Genomic DNA, 9,317 nt, shown 5'->3' with positions numbered 1-9,317 from the left:
TAATTCTGTATTCCATAACATCAACTGGTGTTGTTGTACCGATTTACGTCTTGAGAATATCACAATTTTTATCTTTCTGATATTAAGTTCTAATTTCCATGTTATGCAATATTGTTAAAATTCATGTAACATTTGTTGTAGACCATCAGATATTTCTGATATCATACCAGTGTTATTGGCAAATAATATGATAAAAAGTTTGGGATACATTCCAATATCATATACCGTAAAACTGGTATAATTTGCACAGGTACTTTTTAGGGCTGAAAATGCTTAAAAAATCTACTATCAATATATTTTGCGCATCAAAAAATGGGGAAATACAATGTCCAGGGAGTCCCAAAACCGATGTATGAAGGTGACAATTTCAATGCAAACTAGAAATTGTCATAGACAATTTGGCGGGCTTTTCACTATATTTAGTTTACAATACCGTCATTGCCAGGTAATTTAAGAACTAGGTAATGCATGGGTTTTGAAGTTGTAACCAATAAATGACCTTGACTTTTAGCCCCGAATAAAAATGTTTTAGTGAAGATCTGCATGAAGTTTGATCAGCCGACGAGAACTCTCATCTTAATCCAATTCATATTTCCAAATTCGTTCAAGCAAATGATAACGTGATCGAATGTGCCTTAACGTCATCTGACTTGCGGTGTTGTTAAGTACATATACCCCGGTATGTATATTTAAACTCTGGACCCCTGTGACCTTGAACGTATGAAGACTCTTGTCATTTTGGTTATTGTTGAGTCATTTCGACTTGCTTACCAACATATGAACAAGCGTAATCACTTATAAAGAAATATACTGTTACATAGGTTTTTAGGGGGAGTTATCTTTCTTTGCGCAGATTAACTTTGATCAGCCGAAGAGAACTCTCATCTTAATCCAATTCATATTTCCAAATTCGTTTGAGCAAATGATAACGAGACCGAATGCGCCTTAACGTCATCTGACTTGCGGTGTTGTTAAGTATATATACCCCGGTATGTATATTTAAACTCTGGACCCCTGTGACCTTGAACGTATGAAGACTCTTGTCATTTTGGTTATTGTTGAGTCATTTAAAGATTTGAACATATATGACTCATGTGACCTTGAATATGGGTCAAGGTCATTCCTAACATCTGACTTCATAGCCCATCCCCTGGACATCTTATATATGAAACATGAAGATCCTAGACCTTACAGAACTTCAGGAGAAAAGTTTTCAAGTTTATTGTTAAAAACAGGAACTTTAACATTTGACCCTTACCGAAAACCGGAAGTTGCCATTTTTATAATAACATGTAGAGAGAAAAAGTTTACGCTTAAGATTATCTGCAAAAAATATTATTGGATGAACTCTGTGAAAAGAACTGTTAGTGAGTTATAAGCATTTTTAAATTTTTAGATATGACGTCATAGCGGCCATTTTGTTTTTTTTGATGAAGATGAAAATTATATCAAAGGTTAGAGAACATTAGAGGGGTCTTTTCTATAGCAATTGTAGACTATATTAGTCATTCAGTTCGACAATATATAATGTTAAACATTTTGGCGGGAATTTCGCAAAGATCAAAGGAATGTTCAAAATGGCATACAGCATTAACCGGAAGTGCTACCGAAAAATAAAAGACACCAAATTCATCAGAATGACATTCTGCATCGATATGTAAAAAGAAATTTCGCAAAATCAAAAAAAATAAAATTCGTGAACTTTGACCCCATAGCGAGCTTTTTTTGTTTGACCTTTGACCTAATTGCTGTAATTGAATAAAAGTTAGTCTATTATACGATCTACATAAAACATCAAAAATATTTGCTGTATCTTAAACGGTTTTTGAGTTATGGCTGTTTTAAACTTTTTAGGTATGACGTCATGGCGGCCATCTTGGATTTATTGACCTACTTAAAAATGTCGCGATCACCTCTTCAACTCATGCCATACAATATTACAATAAGACCATTGGCATACCTCTTACCATTTTGAAGATCTTTTGGACACAAAAAAGTGTAGAATAATAACAATAAAAAACAGAACAAAAACAATAGGTCTTTTCACCAAATTGGTGAAAAGCCCTAAATATTCCCCATAAATGCTTGACAACTTGCACAAAAAGTGTTGTATTTTAGAAGAAATAACATATGAAAACCGCATTGTGTTTGTTTTTCTTTTATTGGCCACCGTAACCTGAAACTGAAATATCTAGCAGTTGTCCAAAACATCGGCTGTCTGGTCCGCCGTACTCCGTGCACATGTCAATGTTTGAGATATTACACATGAATAGTAATCAGGAATATTTGAAAAGAGTAGAATATATTTACATTGGCACAATAAGTAATAAGTGTGTTTTGAGATCATTAACAATCAACAGTAAATCAGCTAGCGGATACGTAGTTTAGCTTGCAACAATCACAGTGTGCATAATTTGACGAGATTTGTAAGACAAATTATTCTTTTCCACCAGGTAAGATTCTAAGTCATAAAGGTAGATTGAAAATAGGAAGGGAGATAACATAACCAGATAAATATTTGTAGCGGGATTCAGACTGGTTGATTATCGGTAATCAGGTAGCTCAGTCGGAAGAGCTACATTTTCTTCTCTCCTGTTACAGAATTGGCACCCCAACTAAATAACCAACGGTTGTGGTGTTTGAAAGGGTCTCGTATGTATTCAAAAAAGGAGGGAGGAGTGTAGCGGGACTGGGACTGGGTCGATTATCGATGACCAGGAGAGCACTCAGCTAGTGTTCGGAGAGTCCCAGGATCGAATCCCGGTCTTGCCGCTACATTTTCTCCTCTCCTGTTACATATGGTACCATAACTGTGCATGTAGATATTCAAAAGGTAAATCAACAATGTTCGCTGATCTTGCAGAATTGCCCTCACAGGGTTATAATGAATGCAGTAAAATGTAATGTCACATTGGTGTGATTGATTTTGTAAAGGCAGTTCATGTGTTGACCGAAAAAAAGTAGAAATCGAATACATTGATAGTCAAGGCTGGGGAAAACATGTAAACGACCTGTGTTTATACAAATTATGTTTAATTTTGAAATTTCATTAAATTGTCCTCGAAGGTGATGATTATGTGTGTTATGAACGATAAGCTTAATAATGTATTTTGACAAAAAATATTAAAAACAGCTAAATGTCATATTGTGTTTTAAATTATAAATAAATCTTTTATTTATTCATTTCATTTCATTTCAAGCATGTACATGTCATAGAATATAAACAAATATCAGGTTTATGCTTAAATCATATTACAGTTAAATTCACAATAAGGAATTTGAAGATGATGATAGTAATTATTTTCGGATTGAAAATGATTACAATATTAAGCTTCCACAGTTGTGAAAATTACTTCTTTTTGTTCACACAATTCTTCTCCTAGACTGTTTCCAGTTGAAATGATACATGCATGCTGACATTCTGTAAAACATAAGGAAAAAATAAATGTGTTAACAGAGTAATATTAAACATTTTAATCATAAATACCAATACCAGCATAGAGGAAATATTATTGAAGTTTAATTCCCGCTGTTCTTCAGTCCTCCTGTTCTTACATGTAAGAGTTTTGTCCTTCATAAATTGTTTGTAATATAGCAGTTGTTATATAATGTGCACAAAGAAGTAGAAATATACACACGTATGCATGGGTACAGTGGTAAATTAATAAGTTATACAGAAAATGATGGTGCTGATCATGAAAAGCGTAAAGTCTATTTTGTTGGGTAAAAAGTTAAAAAAAACTAACATTGTTCACACCCTAAGATGTAATCGCGCTAAAAACAGTGATCGTGTGGGCTTTTGTGCGATTGCATTTGTAAGACTGTGCCAGGTGGTAGAGATTAGTTCCGCTCGAGTGATCACACAATACAAGTGAGAGTCGGGAATATGTTTATGTAAGTTTTAATTGCTAATCTCTGAAGCTTGTTGGTAAAATATAACTCAGGATAATAGGAGATTTCAGAAAAGATGGCGTGACGTCACAGAAAGTATACATCCGGGTCCTCAAAGGTACAAACACAGTATGGCGACTAATAAAAACAATAACAGATACGTACATCCCTGCTATACAATCGATACGTTGACAAAAGTATACACTTTCATACTTGCAAATTCTGATTTTAGAATGTTTTTTTGATTGTTTCAGAGGTTGACAGACATTTATATTTTCATATTTACAATTGTTTATTGCTAAATATATCTGTAGATTTAGTGTTGAAGCCAGCTTGCGAAGCGGTGCCGGGCCGTCACAAGTACCCGTTTTTTGTTCACACGTAGAAATCCAAGTAGTGAAAAAAGTTAATGAATAGATAACTGATTTCAATGTATTTTGTTTCTGTTATACATGAAAAAGCTGTTCACAATACTATTTAATATAAATATAACGAATGTGAACCACCTGGCCAGACCACGGCCGCTCATGCATGGCTTCGCTGGTAGATCACCTCGGGCCACAGCCCATAGTTGGGAAATTAATAATATTAATACGTTATTACCAACACATATCTCAATAAGTACTTGTAAAATATATATATTTCGTTTATTTTCCATGTATACACTTGTTTTAAAGGAATGGTATAAGCCCACTGTGTTACACGTTAAATGCAGATCTATATGTACGATGTACGTGCACGTAACATCGTACAGTATAGCTGCAGATTATCTCGATAAAAAAAAACAAATGGTTTGGAAATCGTAACAATTTCAATTGCTTGTAGGAGAAATGTTTTTTTTATAAATAATTTGTTTGGTCACTTTTAATTCCATGGCTGCTATGGTGAAGTTCCACACAATTGAAGTGATGTTACTTTTAAATTAATTTGAATACCATGGTTAGAATAGACTACAATATAGCTAAATCGTAAGTACTGTAAATGCCGTACCAGGTCACATTTGCGCACGGATTCGGAGAATCCTAAATTAAACTCGAAGGTTTTGTTTTAAAATAATATAACAAAGTAACTATAAACTGACTCATTTGTATGTCATTAACTAAATTCCAAAATTTCTGACGAAAAAGTTATCCAGAATACGTAATTTTGTGACTCTGAAAAATGACGAAATTCGGGATCTCGGCAGTACTGTACGTAATGGCTGCCGTGCGCTTGGGGTAAATTTTAGTTTGGTCATAATCACACATCGTAAGGTGTTTACCAAGTAAGACTTAGACAACAGTAATCGCTTATTAAAATGTCAGTATGATATTTCGGGAAACTTGGAATTAAATTTATAATTTCAAGCTGATATTTTTAATATTCTGTCAATGTTTATACGTAGGTCTAATGGCGACCTTGTTTTTTTTTCTCGTGGCGGTCGAAAATGGAGTATAAACAGAGTAAAATATATCAAGGACGTATATGAGACGTATATGAGAAGGATAAGTCACAGTGGGTTTTGGGGGAGTACAACGTAGGAGCTTTTGTGTTTGTGCACTGAACCGTGACGTTGGGTGACGACCGTTTTCCTTTGATATCTGCCGGCGCAGCCTTTGATGTAGCTTGCGGGTGCGAGGGTTACCGTCTTACTTTCTAAAGCGGGACCGTCATTTCATGAGCTGTCGTACTTTTTAACGAAAATTTAAGACATATCTTCTAAATCTTCCGTCCTTAAAGCAAGTGATAAACGTTGTAAAATTTAATAAACTTTACATTGGTGTTTCGTTTGACTTGATAAGACAAGTATTTGTTGAGAAAAACGGTTTTTATTCCCGGTTCATAGGCGTCTCGTGTGGTGTTTAGTAGTGTAAAGAGACAGTCACGAATCCTTCTCACTTATAAATTCTCACTTATAAATCCTTGAATATATGAATGCCAGATGTTTATATTTATATAATATTGTTAAATATTATTATTTACACTTTTAAAAATTAAAATAACGCAATAGTTCTCGGATTGCCGTACTGTTTATTACAATAAAAATGTAAACAAACATCTCAAGCGGCTGTGTTCCCACATGTTTATGTGTACAGATATACGGAGTTGTACCTTTGAGCGCCCGGATGTACATTTGTGTGACGTCATCGCCATCTTTTCTGAAATCTCCTATTGCTAAACAATTAACAATTAATTTCTCTACATTTGTTACAGATTGAAAAAGCTTTTTAAGTGCCGTTTTACGGAAGAATTATGAAAAAGAAATCGGCATTTTCGTCGATCTAGTAGTCCAAAAAATATCACTTCGAGTTATATGAACATTCCATATATGATTTATGTCATTCGGCCAAAAATTTACTTCGTATTACCTAGTTTAATGAATATGCTGTATGTATATGATCAGAACGTCAAGCTCCTGTGGTGAAAATAACTAAAATGTTTTAAAAGTATGGTTTAGTCAAGGATTTATAAGTGAGAAGGATTCGTGACTGTCTCTTTACACTACTAAACACCACACGAGACGCCTATGAACCGGGAATAAAAACCGTTTTTCTCAACAAATACTTGTCTTATCAAGTCAAACGAAACACCAATGTAAAGTTTATTAAATTTTACAACGTTTATCACTTGCTTTAAGGACGGAAGATTTAGAAGATATGTCTCAAATTTTCGTTAAAAAGTACGACAGCTCATGAAATGACGGTCCCGCTTTAGAAAGTAAGACGGTAACCCTCGCACCCGCAAGCTACATCAAAGGCTGCGCCGGCAGATATCAAAGGAAAACGGTCGTCACCCAACGTCACGGTCAGTGCACAAACACAAAAGCTCCTACGTTGTACTCCCCCAAAACCCACTGTGACTTATCCTTCTCATATACGTCCTTGGGTTTAGTGGTAATCTCTGAACGTACTTTAGTATATGGATATAATCTGATATTTATACATGTGCTTATAAAATTATATCGATAATTATGGATGTGGTAAATATTCATACCTTATTAACTGCCGTTAGTTTTAAGATTACGCCACCTTGGACATTTACAAAATGTTCACCGTCTGTCACGTACTATTTTATCAGTAGACCAAGTTTGTCCAAAATTTTGTTAGAGTTGTCTTTCTTCCATTGTAGTTCCGGATGAAGGCCATGTGCCATAACACAGCCGTGATCAATGCATCTCCATTTCGCCATGAAATGTATTTGCTCCGAGACAAATTTGATTCAAATTACAAAATTCGTTAAGGTAACAATTTTGATGTTCCAGGTGAAATATTGATTTCATTTTTTTCCGTTGCGGGATAACTGTCACTAATAGGGAGTAAATGACTGGGGGAAACCAGCTTCGGAGCGAAGCATTTTTGGGACGAAACGTCTTCATTCATTGTTAACACCATTTTGGGAACGAAAAGTCTAGATACTTTGTAAACCATTCAGGTGAAATTTTTCAAACAGAAGATCTTTTGGATAGTGTATATAGTAGGGATATAAAAGCCGTAATATACTATTCCTATTTCAACGTTACAGATACGCTTATATCAGTAACTTTCATATTCAAAATTTGCTATTTAAAATTCCCGGTAAAAGCAAAGTTGTTGAATACACTGCCGCTAGGAGCGCTAGTATCTGCGAGCAATTTCTAAGCCAATCATATTGAGGAAATTGACTGTAAGAGAATTTTGCAACCACGATTACAATGGCGAGGTGACCCTCGCCAAAAAAAACCCACCTTGTGTATTTAAGTTAATAAAATCCTTTTGAGTACTACTGATGTAGAGTAAATAAATCTGCTGAGTAAATATATATAAAATACAACTACTTTGAGAAAATCATTAATGTTTCTCTACTGCCTTCGGGCAAGTTTAAGCTTTCCTCCTGCATGTAGATTCCAGATTATATTTGATTAATTGTTGAGTTGATTCGCGGTTGATGGACATACTACTACTAATTAAACAAAGAGTTTGAATTTGAATCTGACCAGCTGTCTTCATGTTTTACATTAGTGTTATTACCGACTGAGGGGTGGGGTCGTTCGGCAAGCAAGAATGCGGCCAGTGTTGTTCGCTGTGTTAATACTACTAAGTAAACTATATGATCCTACTATTTAGAAAGTAAAGACACGATCAGCTAATTTACCCCTGGCATCCATCTCCAAAGCTCCCTCCCCAATGATCACGGCCACATTCACACGACTGAGTCCGCATCACAATATGCAATTCCTTGTTAATTGATTCCATAAGAAGCCAACAAAAGTCCAGCGCAACTTCAACAGCTCAGATGTCATATTTCATAGGAACCAATATCAGGAATTTAGGCCAATCAGAAGTCGTTTCAAAATTTTGTTTTGGACATTTTATTCAGTAATTGTCAAGAAGTCGTTTGTTTCAAATTATACATGTTTTCCTTTGTGACCACTAGTACTTACAGTGGTTATGGAAATTGAACAAACTTGGTAGCCCTTCATCTTGGGTTGCTACAGACCCAATATTAGGTCTCTTAGGCCTGTTAGGTATTCACAATAGAAATTGCTGAAAATCTCTACCTTATTGTTCCTCTGTAGCCATGAATGAAATCTGATTGAAATACAGATCCTTATTATCACGAAGTTGATAAGAGGATCTGACAACATCCCATTCGGGGTCACGTTCTGGTGACCTTTGGAATTGGCCAATCAAATTGCTGCTGCCAGAATGTTGACTGTGGACGAGATAGTTTGAAAAAGCTGTCGGAATTATTTTCGTGCAAATAGTCATCTCGCCCAAAGAGCATAACAAAGCTAAATGTATATGTCGATTGACATAACAATGTAGAGAATACATTTGATCTGAAGTAAACGTGGCAAAAAGGTCATCCGAACATGGCCCCTTACGGGATGTTGTCAGATCCTCTATTGAACGTAGTGGTTATATGGATCTGCATTTTAATCAGATTGCCATGAATGAAGGATAACGTCATTCATATAAACAAATAGCATAGCTAGTTATAATTAGTTAACGAAACAAAATCCGCTTAACTAAGCAGAAAGTGACAGTAGGGTAACCCGGCCGGCCCCGTCCTAAGTTGTTACATTATTGCATTATTTCAATACAAAATCCATCCATTTGTGACATCACAAACTTTTCTTACGTAATTGTGTTTAATTTTTACATAATTGCAGTTTTTTCGGTGCAAAATTGTTAACTTTAGCAGAGATTTAAAAATGATTAAATCATCTATGCCTCTGCCCTTAGTAAGCAATGTAGATCTGTTTTACATGTCAAAGACACCAAATATTTATGTTTCTTCCATTTTTATCACTACTGTATTAAGTTTTCACAAAATATTTCCAATGGTTTTATAATTTTATATTATAACGCTGTAGTTAGACTTACCACATTTGAACAATAGAGCCCAAATTTTGACATTTTGACATGAGTGAAATAAAATAAGAAAACTATTAACGTAAATTTGTA

The sequence above is a fragment of the Argopecten irradians genome, chromosome 13, assembly GCF_041381155.1.
Source record: "Argopecten irradians isolate NY chromosome 13, Ai_NY, whole genome shotgun sequence".
Taxonomy (NCBI): domain Eukaryota; kingdom Metazoa; phylum Mollusca; class Bivalvia; order Pectinida; family Pectinidae; genus Argopecten; species Argopecten irradians.
The sequence above is the reverse complement of the archived record's forward strand: the minus strand, read 5'-3'. Positions refer to the sequence as shown.